The sequence below is a fragment of the Mirounga angustirostris genome, unplaced genomic scaffold, assembly GCF_029215605.1.
Source record: "Mirounga angustirostris isolate CCGP_5_RB_7025 unplaced genomic scaffold, mMirAng1.0.hap1 SCAF_5, whole genome shotgun sequence".
NCBI lineage: Eukaryota > Metazoa > Chordata > Mammalia > Carnivora > Phocidae > Mirounga > Mirounga angustirostris.
The window spans coordinates 153,349,235-153,370,315 of NW_026991713.1; the positions used below are offsets into that span (position 1 = coordinate 153,349,235).

Sequence of the window (21,081 nt, forward strand, 5' to 3'; positions counted from 1 at the left end):
TGTACCTCTGAAACAAATAATACATTATATGTAAAAAAAAAAAAAAGAAGAAGAAGAAGAAAAAGATAGCAGGAAGGGAAAAATGAAGGGGGTGGAAATCGGAGGGGGAGACGAACCATGAGAGACGATGGACTCTGAGAAATAAACTGAGGGTTCTACAGGGGAGGGGGGTGGGGGGATGGGTTAGCCTGGTGATGGGTATTAAAGAGGGCACTTACTGAATGGAGCACTGGGTGTTATATGCAAACAATGAATCATGGAACACTACATCAAAAACTAATGATGCAATGTATGGTGATTAACAAAAAAAAAATGATTACATTTGGTCACAAAAGAAACCCTGAAGTAAAGTGAAGAGAGGTCTTTAAAGATAAATATTTATGTCTCTCTTATATATAAGTCCTGATAGACAGCCCAGACCTGATGTGGCTTCTTTATGATTCAAGAACCCAGGTTCCTTCTATCTCATAGCTCCTCCATACATGGATTCCATTCTCAAATTTATTTCTTGGTCCAATATGGCTGTTCTAGCTCCTGCCATCACATCCATATTCCAGCCAATAGAAAGGATAGAAGGGATATAGGAGAAATATAAGAAGGAAGAGAAGAAGGGGTTGTGGATTGAACTGTGTCTACCAAAAAGATATGTTGAAGCCCTAACCCCCAGAATCTGTCAATGTGACCTTAGTTGGAAATGGGGTTTCTGCAAATGTAACCAAGATAAATTACTGTGGGGGCGCCTGGGTGGCTCAGATGGTTAAGCGTCTGCCTTCGGCTCGGGTCATGATCCCAGGGTCCTGGGATCGAGCCCCGCATCAGGCTCCTGGCTCAGCGGGGAGCCTGCTTCTCCCTCTCCCTCTGCCTCTCTCCCTGCTCATGCTCTCTCTCTCCCTCTCTGTATCTCTGTCTCAAGTGAATAAATAAAATCTTTTAAAAAAAAAAAAGATGAATTACTGTGGATCCGAGTCCAATATGACCAGTGTCCTCATAAAAAAGAGGAGAGACACAGATTTAGACACACAGGCAAGAATGTCACGTGAAGACAGAGGCAGATATTGGAATGATGGGTCTCTAGGCCAAGGAAGGCCGAGGATTGCCAGCAACACTGGAAGCTAGGAGAAGGGCATGCAACAGATTCTCTCCTGGAGCCATCAAGACAGCATGGCCGTGCTGATAGGACTTCTGGCTCCAGAGCAGTAAGAGAATAAATTTCTGTTGTTTAAAGCCACTCTGTTTATGCTACTTTGTTATGCCAGCCCTAAGAAACCTGATACAGAAAGCCAAGGGGAAGACAAGGAAGACAAAAGGGAGCAGCAGAGCTCAAAGTTTATCAGCTACCCTTACAGAGGGTTCCAGGAAGCTGCCACATCCTAGTGCTCACATCCCACTGAATGTAGTTAGACGTGGTCACAGCTCCCTGCAAGGACATCTTTATTCTGGAATCTCTGTGCCCAACTCATATGTTTCTCACAATGGGGGGTGGAAAAGGGAGAACAGTGATCTTTTTAAAAATTTAGATAAATGGCATCAACAATGGTGTTCCTTTTGCAATTAAAAAAAAAAAATCATTGTTTGAAAGATTTATCCAGGTTGAAACGTGTAGCTCTAAATCACTATGTTTACAAGCGATATACTAGTCTACCGTGAGAATTTACCACCACTTATATTCTGAATAGGATAACATTTTTTCACTTTTTTTCTCTTATAAACATCGCCGCAGTAAATGCTGTACTATCTCCGCGAGCATCTGTGGGAGAATCTCCCTAAAAGCGTATACTTCAGGTAGAAGGTCCAAGTGACAGCATCTGTACATTTGCAACTTTTAAAGATATTTCTGAATCGTTTTCCCAAGTGGTTGTGCCAGTGTATACCCTCTCCTGCAATATATCCCATTTTACTACCAACATATGATTTTATTGGACTTTCTAATTTTTTCCAAAAGTATAAGTGAAACAATAAAATGTACCCATTTTAAGTGTACAGTTAAGTAAGTCTCGACAAACATATACCCCCATGTCAGTACTGCCACAAGCAAGACACAGAATATTTCGATCAGAGAAACTAATCCCTTCATGCCCTGTAAAACAGTCTGAAGCCAAGAGATTTGAAAAATTTAAATGAAATGCAAATACTTCTTTAAAAACAACTTAGCAAAACTGACACAAGAAACAGCAGAAAATCTGAATACTCCTTTAGCTGCAAGAATGCTGAATGCTCCTTTAGATACAAGAAATTGTATCTGCAGTTATAATCCATCCCTCCTACGTGCGCGCGCACACACACACGCACACACTCCTGGCCCAAATGAGTTTACTAGCAAACTCTTTTGAGTTAAGGAGGAAAAAAACAACAATCTAACAGAATTCTTAAATTCAAAACAATCTCATTCAAAATCCCAGCAGGTTTTTTTTGTTGTGGAAGGTCACTACAGGATTCTAAAATGCATATGGAAATGCAAAGGGTCAACAGAGTAAAGATAATCTTGAACAAGAACAAAGTTGGAGGAGAGCTGGTGGGGGTGGGGGGCGTCAGTAACGGTCTATGCCTTGATCAGGTGGTGGTCTCATGGGAGTCACCACTTTAGAAAAATTCAAGGAGTTGTTGGCTTGAAGTTTGTGCATGTTGCTCTATGTGTGTTATATGTTAATAACAATGCTGACAAAACAAAATAGGCTCCACAACAAAACCCTCTATTTGCCAGGAGCAATGGTTTCCTGGAAAGCATCCCGCTATTTGTACCCACCACTTTGGTGGGGTATCTTTCAGTGGTTAAAAACATTAGCTGACGGGCGCCTGGGTGGCTCAGTTTGTTAAGCGACTGCCTTCGGCTCAGGTTATGATCCTGGAGTCCCGGGATCGAGTCCCACATCGGGCTCCCTGCTTGGCGGGGAGTCTGCTTCTCCCTCTCCCGCTCCCCCCTCTTGTGCTCTCTCTCTCTCTCACTCTCTCTCTCAAATAAATAAAAAAATTTAAAAAAAAATCTTTATAAAAAAAAACATTAGCTGAGGAATCAGCCAGACTCACCTTCAAATTTGACTCTGCTGCTTGGATTGATAAAATGACTTTGGAAAATGGATTGGTGGTATCTAGCCGTGAATGTGTGCACAGCCTAGGACCCTGCAACCAAGCTGCTAAGCATCCACTCAACCTAAATGAGATATACAGTCAGAAATTTGAAACAACTCAAGTCCCAAGGACTGATCACCTTCGGGCAAGTTGCTTTACCTCTTTGAATTTCAACTTCCATATTTGTGAAATGGACATCCTAACACCTACAGCTACCTCGTAGGCTTGTGTCCAGGCAAGGAAAGCAGTCAAGACTAGCATCTAACATACAGTACAAGCTCAACAAATGATCGATGATATTCTCATCTGACTTTTAAATACAGATGCCATCATCTGCCCTAATAAAGTATAAGATGCCTCCCCCACTGCTCCTACAAGCCCTGGACTTCTCCCGACCTCAACGTCCACATGATGTTTACCGAGTGAGACAGCTAGGGTGGGAAAGGTTATTCTATTTGAGAAATCTCAACCTAGGTCTGCACAAAAGCTCCCGGTGGACTAAATGGGGAAGGAGGGGTGTTGCGGAGCTCCCTCTCCTCTCCCTTGTCTGAGACCATGGTACCCCCATCTGTTCAGCAAAGGCTTCAGGTCACACCCCATGCTCCTTCCTCCCCCAGAATCGCCAGCCATCAATGAGCTGCCTCTGCCGAGTTCACTCCATCTGGAATCCTCTGGGAAAACAGACACGGATTGTGTACACTGCAGAATTAGCCTTTATATTTCACTGTGTCTGTTGAGGCGGCGGTGAACCAGATGTGGTTTTCGGCAGACATGACTTCAAAAGCCGTAAACACACTTATCAGTAAACTGCAGAGCATGAGGCAGCCGGCAACAGTCAAGGTCACTGACAGGTGACATGGCAAATAAAGGGAGATTAAAAGCCATGCCTTGTCTGACATGGGCCCATTTGATACTTACCAATGGCAGGATACGGAACATTGCTTACTCTTGATGGGAAGTCATTGAACATAGTGTAATTTCTTGCAAAGTGAGTCCCTGCCATTTTTCTCTAGAGGAAAAAAAAAAAAAAGGAAAAGAAATAAAACAAAATACAGGTAAGCTCTCTGCTGCTGGTCTACGTATTTTTGTTTATGTATTACTAACTTTTTTTAAGAGTTTGCCATTGGCCAGATTTTCTGCTAAGGGTTCCCCCTTTTGATCCCCAGTCCGACCATCTTTATCCTCATTTTAATAATTATTCTCTCTTTCCAGGAGGGGAAACTGAGACTTGGGAGACTTACGGTAACCTTCCCAAGATAGTCAGTGACCAGCCAAGACTGGAACACAGAGATTATGTTATAACACTTATGCATGATGACAGAGATTTACTCTCGGTGAAGGTGAGAGTGTATTAGGAGGACATCCAGATGGCTTGGCTTTCTGGCAGTATGAACAATTGGCATGCAAACGGAATCCTACCTAATTTTTGGACACCATCCTCCTCTGCAGTCGAGAAATGTGCACACTAAAAAATTGCTAGAAATGGTTATTTGCATGCCGGGGCAACAGAACCAACATCCCTCGATTCTGCATCTCTGTGGCATAAGGAGGATTTCCATATATCAAGCTTTCTTCTATCCCAAATAACACCTACATATGCCAAGGAAATGTACTATTTGAAAAAGGCTATTCAAAGACAACTTTTGCTTTTCACTCACTAATCTATCATTAAGTGTAGATTTAAAAAACCAGTTTGAAAATCAGGTCTCAACCACAAGGCACATCCACTAAGAATAAACCAAATTAAAATGGTATGATTCTCTAAATATTTGGTGTCTTAAAGTTTGTCCCAGACATACGTAAGCTAGAGTCACCATTTCCTTTGAGTTTTAAATATATTTGACCTAAGCTGCCATCCCAAGTCCTTGGAGTCTAACATCCTCCCAAGATTTTTGTGGAATCATCAGGGTTTATGTTCCTCTTGATTACATCTGCCTGTAAGTTCCTACCCCCTGTTACTCTCCCTGTCACACACATTTTATCTCTCAAGGCCCTTCTCTTCTCTGCAGTGTGTGGACCCAGGGAGTCACAGCTTCCTTTTCTGGTGTTCCTTATTATGTCTGTCATTGTCAACACTTTGAGCTGACCAAGAGGGGTTCTACCACAGCAATGCCAATACCTTAAAATTGGCCATTAGAGATCTCAAGTCTACTTGACCCCCTAACTCAACCTCTACCTCACACTTCCAGAACTGGCAGAATAAGCTCTGTTCCAGCCTCTGTGGCCCTCACGGTTTCTCAGTCATGCCAAATTCATTCCTACCCCAGGGCTTTTGCACTTGCCAGATGATTGTCCCTCAAATAGCCTCAAGATTGCTCTGTCACTTCCATCATGTCTGTGTACAATGTTACTGTACTGGAGACATCTTCCTGATGATTCTTTATAAGCACACCTTGATCTTCCCTTCCTCCTTTGTCTCTGTACCTCTCATCAACACCTGCCATACTGCATATTTTTTTGCTCACATTTTTTTTTCATCTGTCTCCACTGCCAGAACTCATGTCTCGTAAGGGTGGTGATTTCGCCTACTGAGTTCTCTCCTGCATCCCCAGGATCTAGGACAGAGGAGTACATATAGCGGGGGATCAATGCAATGTGTTGATGGAGTAGAAGAATCAGTAAACACACTTTTCAGTTAATTAAAGTGTTGCTTTTTTTTTTCAGGAGCCATGTCAACATGATCACCTCGAAGTATAATTAAGTAATTAGGGTGATATTTTGCCACTACAGAGAAAGCACCACATGGAAAATGTTACATTGGAGGAGAACTCATGATCTGGGCTAGAATCCAAAGGCTTCTACCAAAAAAAAAAAAAAAAAAAAAAAAGTAAATTATCTCATTAGTAATTTTAGATTGGTTAGAGGTTGAAATGATCATATGTTGGGTATTTGGGGATAAATAAAATATGCTATTAAATTAATTTCACCAATACACTTTACTTTTTTTCAAGATTTGTTTGTTTGAGAGAGACAGAGAGGGAGCAGGGAGGAAGGGCAGAGCGAGAGGGAGAGAGAGTCCCAGTAGGTTCCACACTCAGTGCAGAGCCCAACATGAGGCCCAATCTCACGACCCTGAGATCACAACCCAAGTGGGAACCAAGAGTTAGTCCCTTAACTGACCGAGCCACCCAGGTACCCCTCACTTTACTTTTTAATGCAGCTATTAGAAAATTTTAGATTATGTATGTGGGGCACCTGGGTGGTGCAGTCAGTTGAATCTCTGACTCTTGGTTTCGATTCAGGTGGTGATCTCAGGGTCGTGAGATGGAGCCTCACAATGGGCTTAGAATGGAGTCTGCTTGAGGTTCTCTCTCTCTCTCCCTCTGTCCCTCTTGCTCATGCTCTCTCTCTCTCTAAAATAAATAAATAAAATCTTTAAAAATAAATACATGCATTACATATATGACTTGTATTCTATTTCAATTGGATAGCACTGTTCCAGATTCTTGCTCTCCTCTTACACACATATACGTGTACATATATATTGTGTTTATTAAAATAGGAGCACACTGCACATACTCTCTCATACACCTGCTGTTTTTGCCTAACAATTTACCAGAAACATTTCTGCAGGTCAGGAAATTAGATTCTCATCGTTATTTTTAAGGGCTCCAGAGTATAACACGAAGTGCCTCAGAGTTTATTTAACCTGTAATAGGATTTGTCTAGGCTACTTCTTTTCCTTTTCTTCTCTTCCCTCTTTCTCTTCTCTTTTTCTCTTTGTTATTGGCATAGAACACCCTGCGACAAGTTGCGTTACAAGAAAACATGTGTACATGTCCTGTTCCTTCCCTAGGATAAATTCCTAAAATATATTTAGGATTCCTGGGAACCAAATAAGTGACAAGCGCCTTGGACCAGCCACTTTACGAGCTGGGGATGCTACGAGGTGAAGCAGCAGAGTGATTTCAAAAGCCTTTGACCAATGGCTTCAAGGCTCAGGTGCACGTGGCCCCAGGACGCAAAAGACAGTGTAATGGGGGGTTGGACATACAGGGTCCTGGAGACAGACAAGTCAGGTTCTGATCCATGTTCTCTGTCATGTCTGACCATGTAACTTCCAGTTTTGTAACCTCTCTGAGCCTTGGTCTCCATACCTAAGAAATAGGATTATCAATTGTACCTCCCGTGTAAGATCACTCTTAGGATTGAATGAGATGCCAGGTTTAATTACTCAGTATGGTGCCTGGCTCTTGGCAAATCTTTTGGTAATTATTAACATTTTTGAGATCTTGTTTGGATCTGCCAATCAACACACATACACGCACACATACATGCACACAGATTTCTGCATTTATGTCATACTCTCCCCTCTCTCAACTACTTTTTTCAAATAGAGATCTATTTGCTAAAATAAATTGAAATGGGTAAAGAATATGAGGCACAATTTATACTAGATATATCTGCAATTACTAACTCTGAATTAAACATATCCCTTCATGAATAATGAAGCAGAAATAGGCCAAAGGAAAAATGAGATAAGATCTTAAATCCATGTATTTTTAATTGCTTCATTATCTAAAATTTGCTATGAATAGCAGTGGATACAGTTTGCTGTTTAAAGCACAAAAAGAAATAGGAATTTTCAGCCAAATCACAAAAGGCTATCAAAAATTAATTTTGTGTGCTGTGATCATTGAAAATGTAAGTGATTTTGAGGCAGAGTGACATTTAAAAATACCATTTATATGCTAATAATGAATGTATTTTCTTCATTTTGATGCAAAATAAATTTTATTTTCATTTTAATGAACTGTAATGAATTATAAGCTTTCTCTTTTTATCTTTGGGTAAAAGTTTGGGACAGAGAGCAGAAGGTTGGCAGATGACAGGCAAAAGGTCTGAGAAGGAATGAAAAAGGGACAGGTCCTGTCAGCTGGTAGTGACCTCCTAAACTGCATGGGAACCTTTGGAGTTGAGGTGGTTTTCTTTAGGTTTCTAGAAATTTCCAACAGTCAGATTTACCTCAGAGGTGACAAGCTATCCATTGGTGCCATATTAGAAAAGGGTATCTATGAACTATATTGAATTAATCATCCTTTATTTCTTACATGGAGCAATATTCACATTGTGGAATTTGAAAGAAGAACGCAGTTATATGACTCTTGGCATGCATACCACTCTCTGAAAGATATTTTTCAATAATAATTTATTCTTTGCCGAAGCCTTACTCTTCTCTGGCACTTGGCTAAGTGTTCGACCCGTTCTTCTATCTAATCTTCATGAGGGCCCTAAGAAGGTAGTATTATTATAATCCTCATCTTACAGATGAGAAACTTAAAACCCAAAGGAGGTAAGCAATGTCGCAGATTGTCCGTTGTGGAGTTTAGATTCAAACTCATATCTGTCTATGAGTTAAGCGTCATACATTTACTTATGTATAACATTGATTCCTTTTTAAAAAGAGGAAATGGGATGTTAATGTTTAAGCCAAATAAATGAATTGCGAATGGTAAAATTTCAGGCATCTGTGAGAAAAAATGCTTGTGGCTGGGGGGGGGGGGTGCGGGCAGGAAGAAAGACACTGGGGTGCCCTGGGATGTCACTGCCCATTCTGACTCCAGGAGGGAGGAACCTGCTGAGAACCTCACCTATGTCCTGGCTACGGTTTAAAGCCCAATTAGTTACTTGACCATTTGAAAGGATGGAGTGCTCGAGACTTCCACACACATGTATCAGGGCATCGGTGGAAAATACCCAGGGCCCTGCTTGGCTGAGAGGCCATTCATTCTTCCTTGAGGGTCTGCCATTATTCTCTGATATCTGACTTCTTTGAAGTGAGGAGCCAAGTTTCCAAATTCATTTCTGTGTGCCCCTCATCCCTTACTCTTAGATCACAGACTGCATTTGCTGACTTGGTTGTTGATGTTAATTCCCTTTAACCAGGGTCTCTTTAAATGGGACCTTGTGAGTTATGGAGCAGTAATTCACCCCTTCAGATCTAGTGGACCCAAGGCCACAGGCCGGCTCCTATTAAATGGAAAGGTCTGAATTATTATCCTATAATTCACCTCTTGGAAGTGTCTTAATTCAATTACACTATGTTCCTGAATGACTATTAAAAGAAATAGAAAAAGGGTTCTGGATCTTTCTTGTTACAATCCAAAGTAATTTGCAGTGCCAGAGAGTTCTTCCTCTCAAGTTGTTAGGAAATTAAACAGAGAGATGAAAGAAAAGAGCCTCTTATCACTAGCAATGCTACACTGTAGACATTCAGTCGTGCCTTAACCGATGGAAACGTGGCAGGGGTCACAGCAAACAAGTGTCTTCTCTGTGACCAAATAAATCCTTTTGATTTATATCTCTGCCCCCACCCCCACTCCACCACACACACACGCTGTTCCCATTTTTGCAATGTTCTCATAGAAAGTTTAAGACTGGTGCTCTGTTCTGTTCTAACCTACCCCTTAGGACAACATAAGACTTTGTATGATAAATGCAGATGGCTAAGGCTTGGTGACCTGACTAGCTTCAACAGAAGCAAAGATAATCCAATTTTGGCAATAACCAAAGAATTTGGGATTCCCTTGGGTCTTAGTTTGTGTTCTCCCAGAAGCAGACCCTGAGACAAAGATTCATATATGCATAGTTGATGTGAGAGGGAAAAGTAGTGAGATTGGGGAGGGAAAGACGCCAGTTCTCAGGGTATCAAGTAAGATACTCCTATGGGCGACCGGGGCTCAGTCCCACTGGGGAGCCCTAGGGAATGGTGCGGAACAGAGCAGTAGGGAGTGATGATATTTATACCAACTTCCCTCAGGCACAGGTTGAGAGCTGCTCAGGAAAATGATAAATTGGCCAACTTTGTCCCTGCTGTCCTCATGCACTTCAGGAGCTTAGGATTCTCATTTGACCATCTGATTGTCTTCATTCCACTTCCTGGTCAAAAACTATAAAACGTGGTTCGCCTGGGTGGCTCAGTCGGTTGAGCATCTAACCTCTGGCTCAGGTCACGATCCCATGGTCCTGGGATCGAGTCCCCCATAGGGCTCTTTGCTCGGCGGGGAGCCTGCTTTTCCCTCTGCCTCTGCCTCTCCCCTGCTCTTGCTCTCTCTCTTTCTCTGATAAATAAAAACTTAAAAAAAAAAAAAAACCCTACAAATTGCCTTTCTGAAGCTCAGAAACACTCATCCTCAAGTCAATAAAGGGCACAGATAAAAGCTTGCACATTCCCAGGCTCAAGTCCTGTCTTGTGATCATGAGCAGTTATTATTAGTCATGTGATCATGAGTAGTTACTACCGTGAGACTCCGGTTTCTCATCTGCAAAATGGAGGGAGTATTTCCCAGGGTACTGTGGGAAATAAATGAGCTCAGGTCCTTACCTTAGTAGCCTAGCACACAAATGGCCACTATGATCCAAGGAGGTTGATGAGGTTTTACTTTGGGGGTAATCAGGAAAACCATTTCTCCTGAAATGGGCAGGTCTTTAATTCACTACCCCTCCCATCTTAACCTGGTCCATTTCTAACTTTCTAGACCAATTTACTCTCAAATGCAGAAAACAGATGTTCTACCAAGAATCTAAGTAGAGATCGTCCTCTGATGACGTACAAACCACAGGTAGGCAACATATATGGTTTTAGAGACATCTTGCAAAGTATATTAAAGTGAATAAATGTATTTAAAATTTCAGATTTCTGGGGTGCCTGGGTGGCTCAGTCGGTTAAGCATCTAACCTCTGGCTCAGGTCATGACCCTGGAGTCCTGGGATCCAGCCCCGAGTTGGGGTCCCTGCTCATCAAGGAACCTGCTTCTCCCTCTCACTCCCCCTGCTTGTCCTCTCTCTGTCAAATAAATAAATAAAATCTTTTTTAAAAAATAAAATAAAATTTCAGATTTCTACTGAAATGTCCAAAGGTCTTGCCACACTGGGTCCAACTGCCATTTTACAGCACTGGGTAGACGTGAGAGACAGATGCTTCTAGCCTGGGTGAGCCCCCCCACCCCCAGGTGTCTCCCAGTTCCCACAACTCCCTATTTTAATGGCCTGCTTTATTCCTTCCAATTACCTGCCTGGCCTCTGTAGGCATTTTTGAGTTTGTAACTTCTGTTCTAGTTCTTCCGACCAAAAACGGTTGCTCTAAACACACTCCTGCGTAACAACAAAGGTCTATCCAAAATGATTTATCTTTCATCTCATTTTAATGAAGAAAAGACTACTGAAATGTGAGTCATATAATCAGCTATGAATACGGTATGCAGCAGGGGGGACGTTGCCGCTGCTTAGGGCATACTAGTGGAACAACTCTGGCTTAGAATAGGAAACTGTGCTCCATCAGCAAGAATTAGAGAACCAGGCTGGGCAGTCATCGGACTAAAGGAGCGAACAGCCACAAAGCCACCAACCTCAAGTGCACAGCCCACAGAGATGAGATCAGGCGGGCGCCCGCGCTTTAGTCTAATAGGCTTGTAATTGGCTGATCTCCATCGGCCTCTTGTGAACAGGACATCTTTTGTACCTGGGGTGGTCACAGACATGGAAATGAGGAGCTGTGGGTGGTGACTACTTAATAAGGAGTGCTGGGCATGTGGTGGAAAATTGCTTCTGCTGAAGCATAAAGGAAATGGGTCAGCATTTTGCGAGGTCTGGAGGGAAGAGCGCCATCTCTGAGCTTCTGACCCATCTGCTCACTTTAAGAAATTTGCTGACCTCATCAACAGATTCCATCCACAGGCATGTTCTATTTAGCACAGGATTCCCAACCTCGGCATTACTGACATTCGGGGCTGGATCATGCTTTGTCGTTGGGGGTTGTCCTGCACTTTGCAGAATTTTAGCAGCTTCCTTGGCCTCAGTCTCCACCTGTGTGCTATCTACCAGGAGCAGGCCCTCCCCAGATGTGCAACCACAAATACCTCCAGATATTGCCAATGTCCCCCAGGAAGCAAAATCACTCCTGGTAGTGAACCACTGGTTTTAGCCTGTGTAGCGTTTAACTATTTTTTCAAATCAGTGGACTCTCTTTTAAAATTAAGGAGTATCACTTTAAATCTTAATATCTGGCCTCTCTATGAAAAGGTCAAATGAGTTAGCAATACTGGGTCCAGCCCCTTTCCTCTACATCTTAGCCTCTGTTACCCCTCTAACTCTTGTACTTCTGCCCCCCACCAATTCCTCCTCTCGACTCAGTCTCCTCCAGCCACACAAATTCCTGTCCAGATGTGCTCCTGCCTCAGGGCCTTTGCACTTGCTGTTCCTGCCACCTAGAAAGTTTTTCCCCAGATATGAACATGGACTGCTCCTCACTTCCTTCAGGTCTTCACCCAAGCATCACCTTCTTGGTAGGGGTCTTCTCTGGCCACTCCACCTACAACCTTAATACCTCTCCCCTCCAAATTTCCTATCCCCATTCCCAATTTTATTTTTTCTCATTAGCATTTATCTAACCGGTTAGATAAGCATCTGTCTTTCCTTAAAATCTTGATAGTTCGTTCATCATAGATATCCTGCATTCATTTTACTTTTTAAATACTGCATTAAAATACCATTATCTTGATCACTGAGTTTTTTGCCATCCTCCTCTAAATTTTGCCAAGTGCGTGCCTCATTTGCCCCACCCTAGTCCTGGCACCATTACATACGCTGACTTATTTTTCTTGCTTATTGTGTGTCTACCTCCGGCACAACATAATCTCCATGAGGGCAAGGCTTTTTTATCTACTTTGTGCACTGCATTAGATTTGTGCAGAGGATATGGTATGTGTGTAATACATAATGAACAACTGAATGAATTCCTGCCTGGCAATATACTGAACTATAGCTGAGATTCCATATCTCAGTTTTATTCCTCAATTCATTCATTCGTTCATTTTGCAAACACATGGAGGACACCTACTAAATGCCAGGCATTGTGCTAGCTCCCAGAAAGGAAGAGGTGAGTGAGTTCCACCTGTCCTAAAGCTTAGGGAATGGATGGGGGCCAATTACGATATAGAGAAATAAGTGTGTAGAAACAGAAAGGTTAGAACTTTAACATATGAATTGGGCGGGGGGGACTCACAAGTCATCACATAACAGCAGGAGTAGGTAACATAGAAGGTTTCCATCAGCAGTGCACATGCTCCAGCTTCATGGAAACCAAAACTTTTCCCAAAGATCAGGAGACACAGTCCATATTCACCGTCATTTAGTCCACAAATATGTACTGAGTATCCATTAGCTGCAAATCACTCCTGTAAGCCCTAAGAACACCACAGCAAGCAAGTCAGAGGCAAGCATGAAACAATGAATTCCTAAAATTGCTATCTAATTGTTATTGTAAGTGGTCTGAAGAAGATGTACAGAATATCAAAAGAGCTGGACAGGGGAACCCAACTTAGACTAGAATCAGTGGAGCGTCCCTGAGAAGACATTTGAGCCTACGAAAAGGAGCTGATGAAACAAAAAATGCAAAGGAGTGAGGGCATTCCAAGCAGAGCACACAGGAAGAGCAGAGGCCCTGAGGTGGAAGGAGCTAACAGGAGGCCAATGGCACTGAACTGCAGACTGCAAGGTCAGAGTGAGATGCGGTAGAGATGGACAGGTAGGCAAAGGGTAAGCCACACAGGATGCTGTGAGCAATCAACTCATCTTTGTCTTATCCACAGGTTGCACTGGTGGTAGTAGGGGAGAGCTTCAGGCCGGGGCCACGGAGGGAATGTGAACAGGGAAATGACTAAAAGGTGTAACAAGTCTGACCAAGGGTGAAGTCCAGAGAATATCTAGAAAGAGAACACTACTTGGAAACGGAATCTGGTTTTTCTTGGCCACCTTCATGCTATCTAAATAATTGGGAAAGAGCAGACAAAGCCAGCAGGAGAGAAAAAACAAAAACCAGGCAGGAGGCCTTGGCCAAGGGAAGGAAATCCAAGAACAACGCCACCACACCCACTGTCATGCTCCTCTCCAGCAGAAAACAGGCTCTGAATTGTTTAAAGATGTTTTTGAGTCGCTTTCTTAACATACACTGGAAATTGCACAGGTTTTGTTTTGTCTTTAATCAAGTGAAAATGCACCATAATTTTGTTTAGTCATTAAAATGTTCTATAGCAAATCTTGTCAACAAGAGCCATTTAAAGGATTTTAATCAGTCTTAGTCAATCTCAAACAAGGTCGCGGTACAGGATTTGCAACAAGACAAGGGGGACACGAGACGCCCAAGACAGCAGCCCGCGCGTCCTGCCATCCATTGCTGAGAGCTGTTTCTGCTCCCCTTGTTTTTTTTCTGCTGTTCAGACTTGCCAGTTTTCACATCCATCACCATGTCCAACTTAGCTTACACACATGAGAGTCATTCCACAGGGTCTGGAGGCAGAATCCATGAATGGGCGGTATTACCCACCAGGGAGGCAGATACTCTCTTTGGATTTAATTAAAAAAAAAAAAAAAAAATCATCCCTTATGTGTCTTTGTCTCCTAGAAGATGTTATAATCCATGCAAATCCTATAAGGATTAGAGATCCCGAGCAGAAGGGAAAGCCCAGAATGTGCTGCTGGAACTGGAACATTAAGGTATTACCCAGATGAAATGTCCAGCCAGCAACCTCTCTTGAATTTTACCATTTCAGACATCCATTCACATCTGCATCTGAGAGGATCCTTTTGCCCCGCCTTTCCCCAAAGGAAGGTGACCTTGCTGAAACCACCCACTCTTGGCCAGAAACTTCCTTTCTCTTCCCCCTTTTGCCCATGAAAGCCTTCCTTTTTTTTTTTTTTAAGAATTATATTTATTTATTTGACACAGAGAGAGAGAGAGAGAGAGAGAGCATACAAGCAGGGGAAGCAGCAGAGGGAGAGGGAGAGGCAGACTCCCCACTGAACAGGGAGCCTGACATGGGACTCGATCCCAGGACCCCGGGATCATGACCTGAGCCAAAGGCAGACGCTTAACCAACTGAGCCACCCAGGCACCCAAAAACCTTCCATTTTGCACAGCTCCTTGGAGCTCCTTTCTATCTGCTAGATGGGATGCTGCCTGGTTCAGGAATTGTTGAATAAAGTCAATTAGACCTTCAAATTGACTCAGTTGAAATTTGTGTTTTTTAACAATGATAAGAGAGCAGCTTATCAAATTGTCACTTAGGTGTCCCACCAGAATCTTCAGCTGAACAGATCTACATAAAGTCTCATGAGAGAGTCTGCATCACGTGGATTCTGGGATCAGACAGCCTAGGTTTGAAATCCTGGCTCTGCCATTTACCACTTGTGGGACCTTAGGAAAGCCACTTAAGGGGGCGCCAGGGTGGCTCAGTTGGTTAAGCGTCTGCCTTCAGCTCAGGTCATGATTGCAGGGTCCTGGGATCGAGTCCCAGGTCAGGCTCCCTGCTCAGTGGGGAGTCTGCTTCTCCCTCTGCCTCTCCCCACTGCTCCTGCTGTCTCTCTCTCTCAAATAAATAAATAAAATCTTTTTTAAAAATTTAAAAAATAAAAAAAAGGAAAGCCACCTAACCCTCTGTGCCTCAGGCCTCCATTTGTAAAACAGGAATCACGATGGTCCCTCCATCACAGGGGTGCTGGGAAGGTCACACGAGTGGATGACTGTAATCTATTTAAGAACGGTGCTTGGTATGTCGTGAGCTCCATAGGCGTCTGAGTCTTACTTATCCCCTGAAAGTCACGCCCAAACGTGATTCTCCTGGGATTCTCATCTCAGAAAATGGCATCACCCTCCACCCAGGCACCAACACCAGGATGGGTTACATCCCACAGTGTTCTCTGTACTTCCTTCTTCTACTTGTGACAAATCCAATTTTAAATGGTTATTTGGTTATTATTAACGTCGGTCTCTGTCTCCCACTCAACTCTAAGCTCTAAGGCAGTTGAGAGTTTGTGTCTGTTTTTCAGGGACCAGCCCACAGTATTGAATGAATGAGGGACTAAAACAGTTGCAGGTCTCGTGGACTGTTAACAACTAGAAACTTTTAAGAAGTTATGAAAATTAAAATGGACAATGATACAGGGAGTGTGATACTGTGATTTATAATAAGAAATATATATTTTGGTCTTTGTCCCCATTTCTGGCATAGAGCTCCTAAAACCCTTATAATTTCCAAAGTGTTCAGAGTGATCAAGGTGTATTTTGTTACGTTAATGAGGTGGCTTTTGGGGGTGCCTAAGGATGGGGGCTGGTTGCTAGTAGACCACCCATGTGATTAGAGGTCTGAAACGGTCAGTTTTTCCCCCCATCCCCAATGCCAGGGAAGGGAGGGGTCTAGAAATGAGCTCAATCACCAAAGGTCAATGAGTTCATCGATCATGCCTATGTAATGAAGCCTCTGTAAAAACCCAAAAGGATAGGGTTTGGAGAGTTGCTGGGCTGATGAACACATGCTCACATGGGTAAAGCGGCGTGCCCAGAGGGGGCATGGAAGCCTCACATCCTTTCCCCACACCTTGCCCTATGCATCTCTTCCATCTGGCTGTTCCTGAGTTCTATGCTTTTATCATAAACTGATGATCTAGTAAGCAACATGTTTCTCTGAGTTCTGTGAGCTGCTCTAGCAAATTAAGCAAACCCAAGGCGGGGGTCACTGGAACCTCTGACCTACAGCCAGTTGGTCACAACTCCAGGTAACAACCTGGGTTTGCAACTGGCATCTGAAGTGGGCAGAAGGGGGTGGAGGGGGACAGTCGTGTAGGACTGAGCCCTTAGCCTATGGGATCTGATGTAGATAGCGTCAGACTTAAGTTGAATTGTAGGACACCCAGCTGATGTCTGAGAATTCTTTGTTGGTGTGGATCTCACTTACACACACACACACACATACACACACACACACACCCCAGAATTGGTGACCAGAACTCTTTGAGGGTTAAAAAAACAAACAAAAAAAACCAACATTCGTTGCTTTGCTTGATGACACAGTCAGGGAAGGTGGAAGAGTTTGTGTGGATATAGCTAAGATTGCCTTTGTCTGGTCTGCTTGGCTACTTTTTCTTTAGGATGGTGGGGAAACAATGCCTAAAAATGTGACTTGGAGTCATCTGACAAGTGGAGCTGGGAGAGGCCAGAGGAGAGGGGAGAGTTTCCAAAAGAAGAAGGCTGCCCAGCAGGTGTTGCTTCAGTATTGTGAGTCTTCACCGTTCTTAAGCTAAGGCCGTATTTCCAGTTCCTTCCCGGGTGTCCAACCACATGGCCTTCGGACTCTTAAACTAAACAAGCCAAAACTTGGTTGAGTCTGTCAATTTCTCCCCCAAATGTCCTCTACCTGGGTCTGTGACATTAGCATTCACCTCATCACCCAGCACTAATCAAACAAGTCCTCCTGGATTTTACCCTTCTTCCTTCAGCCTCCTCTCGCCCCATACTCACCCCACCGGTACTAGATTGGAAGTGAGATCAACAGTTCTTCCTACAATATCTAGACGGGAGGCGTGGAGAGTTTGCTACAGAGCTTGGCCCACGACAAGGCCTCATATGTGAGTTCCCTTCTCTGCCAGACAGAACCCCTTGTGCTCATGGGCAGGGATCCAGTTGGCAAAGACAGTCTGCATTATCCCAAAATTGAGCACTGCAGCAAGGATGTCCTGGCCCAATTAAATTCCTTTCCATTTGTTCATGGAAATTCAAAGATATTCCAGTTCTAGCCTGCATTTCCTCTATCTCCCTCAAAGCAGGCCAAGAAAAAAGACATCATCTCTGAGTTTTCTCGGTTTATCGTATCTTCCTCAGCATCCCAGAGAGATCCCTGGCTTGTGTAAAATGTAATCCACGATCTCTTAGTGCACGCACTGCAAGGGCAATGGGTGCCAATTTACCTGTGTGGAGGACCAAACTCTCATCACTCGGGGATCTGTGGATATTGAGAGCCCCTTATGTTGCGTCCAGCACATGATCACGGGATAAAGACCAACTCTTTACCATGACCACAAATCCAACTCCCTACCTACTCGTCAGCCTCCTCCCTCTCTCTCTAGCCCAAACCCCCTCTGCTCTGGACATACTGCCCTTTACTTCTTTTCACTTCCCCCAACATGCTGTACTAACTGCCCCCCTACCTGGAACGTTCACTAGGTTAGGGCCACTCTCCCTGCAGACCTCAGCAATAGCATCACTTCATCTGAGCCTTCACTGACCTTCCCAGTGAGATCCAGCTCCCCTAGTACATGCTCTCAAAGGCTTGGGTACCTCCAAGGCTGCCTTAGATTCAGCTGTGTGATCCTTTCACTTAGGTCTGCCTCTCCCACTTGACTGTATGTTTCTCCGGGCATAAATCTTATCTGTGTATTCCCAGAATCTAACACAGCATCTGACCACAAGAGGCATTCCCCCCCAATTTTTGTTTGTTTAATTGATTACTTACTATCCAGCAGTTTGCTAAGCACTGGACACACATTCATGAGTCAGATACACAGAGTGTAGTCTCAAGAAACCCACAGACCAGTCAAGGAGATGATAGGAACATAGAAAGCACCAGGAGAGTGCCATTAAAATGCACAGGTAAACACCAAAAACTAATGATGTATTGTATGGTGACTAATATAATGCAATAAAATAAAATAAAAATAAAATGCACAGGTAAGAAGAGGGGACTTTCTCTCTCTTTTTTTTTTTTTTTAACTAGAGGGAATCAGAAAAAGAAGAAATGGCAAATGAGCTGAACCTTGAAAGCTCGATGGGGTTTGGACCCGCCTGGAAGAGGGAATGACAACCCCGAGGAGGAGGGGACCGTCAGAGCAGGGAAGGTACAGGAGTAAGAACACAGCACTCAAAATCAAAGTGAGATTTTAATGTGCTAAGGACAGTATTCTTGGCCAGCTGAGCACGGAGCTTCACCACCCGGAATGCTCCCATAGGGACTGGAAATGGAAGGTTGGCAGATGAGCACAAAGCACCATTTTACCAGCGGTCAGGACTGGTGACCTCAGTGCAAGGTTCTGATAAAGCTCAGGTGGAGCTCACTGCATGGGTTTGGAGCCCCCACCTCCCCACCTCCCCACCTCCCCACCTCCCCACCTCCCCAGGCTGCGCGAGAGAGCTTGGTGTGACCTAGTTCGGGGCTGAGCTTTTGAGGACAGTGCCCCACCTGTTAGTAAACAAGATTTTCAGCCCTGGGGGATCCAATCAGCATTCCATTCCCTCAAAGAGGATTGAAGCAGGGGACAGGCAGAGGGGAGAAGGCAGGGGGAGAGGGGTAGGGGCAGGGAGAGGTGAAGAAGAAGGTACCTTGTCCTCCGTGGGGAAAAATAATGGGAGACAGAGTTCTTTGTATTTCTTCCACCAGATGCAACTTTCCCTCTTGACATAATTAACTTTTTTTTTTTTAAAGATGTTATTTATTTATTCATGAGAGAGAGAGAGAGAGAGAGGCACAGAGGGAGAAGCAGACTTCCCACAGAGCAGGGAGCCCGATGCGGGGCTCGATCCCAGGACCCCGGGATCATGACCTGAGCCGAAGGCAGACGCTTAACGATCTGAGCCACCCAGGCGCCCGACATAATTAACTCTTATTCAAGCCTCAAAAGCAAGCACAGACTTAATACGGTCACCTCCGAAAGTCTCCTCCTGCCTCTTTTATTTTCGTTTATTTATTTATTAAGACTTTTTTTTTTCTTTTATGGCAAGACCATTAGGACAAAAGGTCTACCCTCTCAGCAAATGTTTTCGTGTACAGGATAGGCCCTATGCTGTACCAGTAGATCTCCAGAGCTAGCAGACCTCAATAATGTGGCTTAAAAAAAAAAAGCAAGGACAAGACAGGTGTCATTTGAAAGAGCTTAGTGGACCTCTATGAGGGCCTGAGGACTGCCTCTTCCTAGGGCTAAGACCTGAGGCCTCTGCGTTAGGACAAAGCCCTGCTGCCCTTGACTCATTCGCTGAAGGGGCACGGGAAGGCCCTCTTTCAAATAGAAGAAAGGAGGTCCTACAGTGAGGCATGGAGCCTCTTTAAAATTGTCTGCCCCGGGGCACCTGGGTGGCTCAGTTGGTTAGGCGACTGCCTTCGGCTCGGGTCGTGATCCTGGAGTCCCGGGATCGAGTCCCGCATCGGGCTCCCTGCTCGGCGGGGAGTCTGCTTCTCCCTCTGACCCTCCTCCCTCTCATGCTGTCTCTCATTCTCGCTCTCGCAAATAAATTCTTAAAAAAAAAAAAAAAAAAAAATTGTCTGCAGCCGCTGCACAATTTTTGTGCTCAGCGGGCCCTCCTCCCCTTTGCTGCCCCCGCAGACCAGATTCAGCCCGGCAGACTCTCAACACTGGGACCCACCAACTAAGTTGGGGCCCTAGCACTAGATTCAGCACAGATTCAGCCAGTTTTCTTACGCATACCCCACACCTCTCCGCCCACCTTTCTCCTTTGGCCAAGTTCTGTTTACTTATAACCCATCTTTCACCATAACTGGGTTTTAAGCAACTCTGAGGTGAGGATTTGGGTCTTATTTATCTGTAGGTTTTCTCCCATACAGACACCAAATTATGAGTATTATTTGCACAATATAAGGCAGTTCTAATTCTGCTACTTAAAGCTGAGTGACCCCCGGGGCAAGTCACTTAGCCCACGCTTTCACGGTCTGCCCTCTGTAGGGTAGAATGGTACCATCTCCTGGGGCTCTGGCGAGAGGGTGAGCTGACATTAGGCGTGGGAAGGGTTCACGGTGAGAGCACAGCAAGTATCAGAGATTATTAGCAGGCGCTCAATCGGGATGTTCATCAAATGGAATAGTTAACAGCCTTCCCTTCTGTGGGCTCCATTTGGCAGTGAATGTATTGTGTGTAAATGTGGAGCCCAGGATGGGGAAGGAGGAAGGGGAAGGCAGATGGAAGCCCCCATCTCAACTTGAGTTTGGGGTTTGCAAGAAGAACAGTGAGCAGAGAGATAAACAGAGGTGTGTCAGTCTTCTTGGAAATCTAGGGCATTAGCTCATTTCCCTTTTAAAAGAAAATAGGTCAGCTAAGTGAAATTGTGTGCTCCGTCAAAGATATCCTCTGTGCATTTCTGAGTGTGAGTGTGAGAGAGGAAGAAAGAGAGAGGGAGAGGGACCCAGCTGGGAAGCTCTGAAGAGAAGGATTTCCCTGGAAGAGCATCCCTATGACAAG

At 44.1% G+C, this 21,081-nt stretch overlaps 1 long non-coding RNA gene across 3 annotated transcripts in view; it reads right to left on the reverse strand.

The window, feature by feature from the left end:
- The window catches only part of LOC123844496 (uncharacterized), a 392,425-nt gene that overhangs the window by 81,500 nt on the left and 289,844 nt on the right, over positions 1 to 21,081 (reverse strand). For all 3 annotated transcript variants that reach the window (XR_006790792.2, XR_010411862.1, XR_010411861.1), the window contains one exon: positions 3,985 to 4,075. This is a non-coding gene — a long non-coding RNA (uncharacterized LOC123844496). The remainder of the gene's footprint in view (positions 1 to 3,984; positions 4,076 to 21,081) is intronic.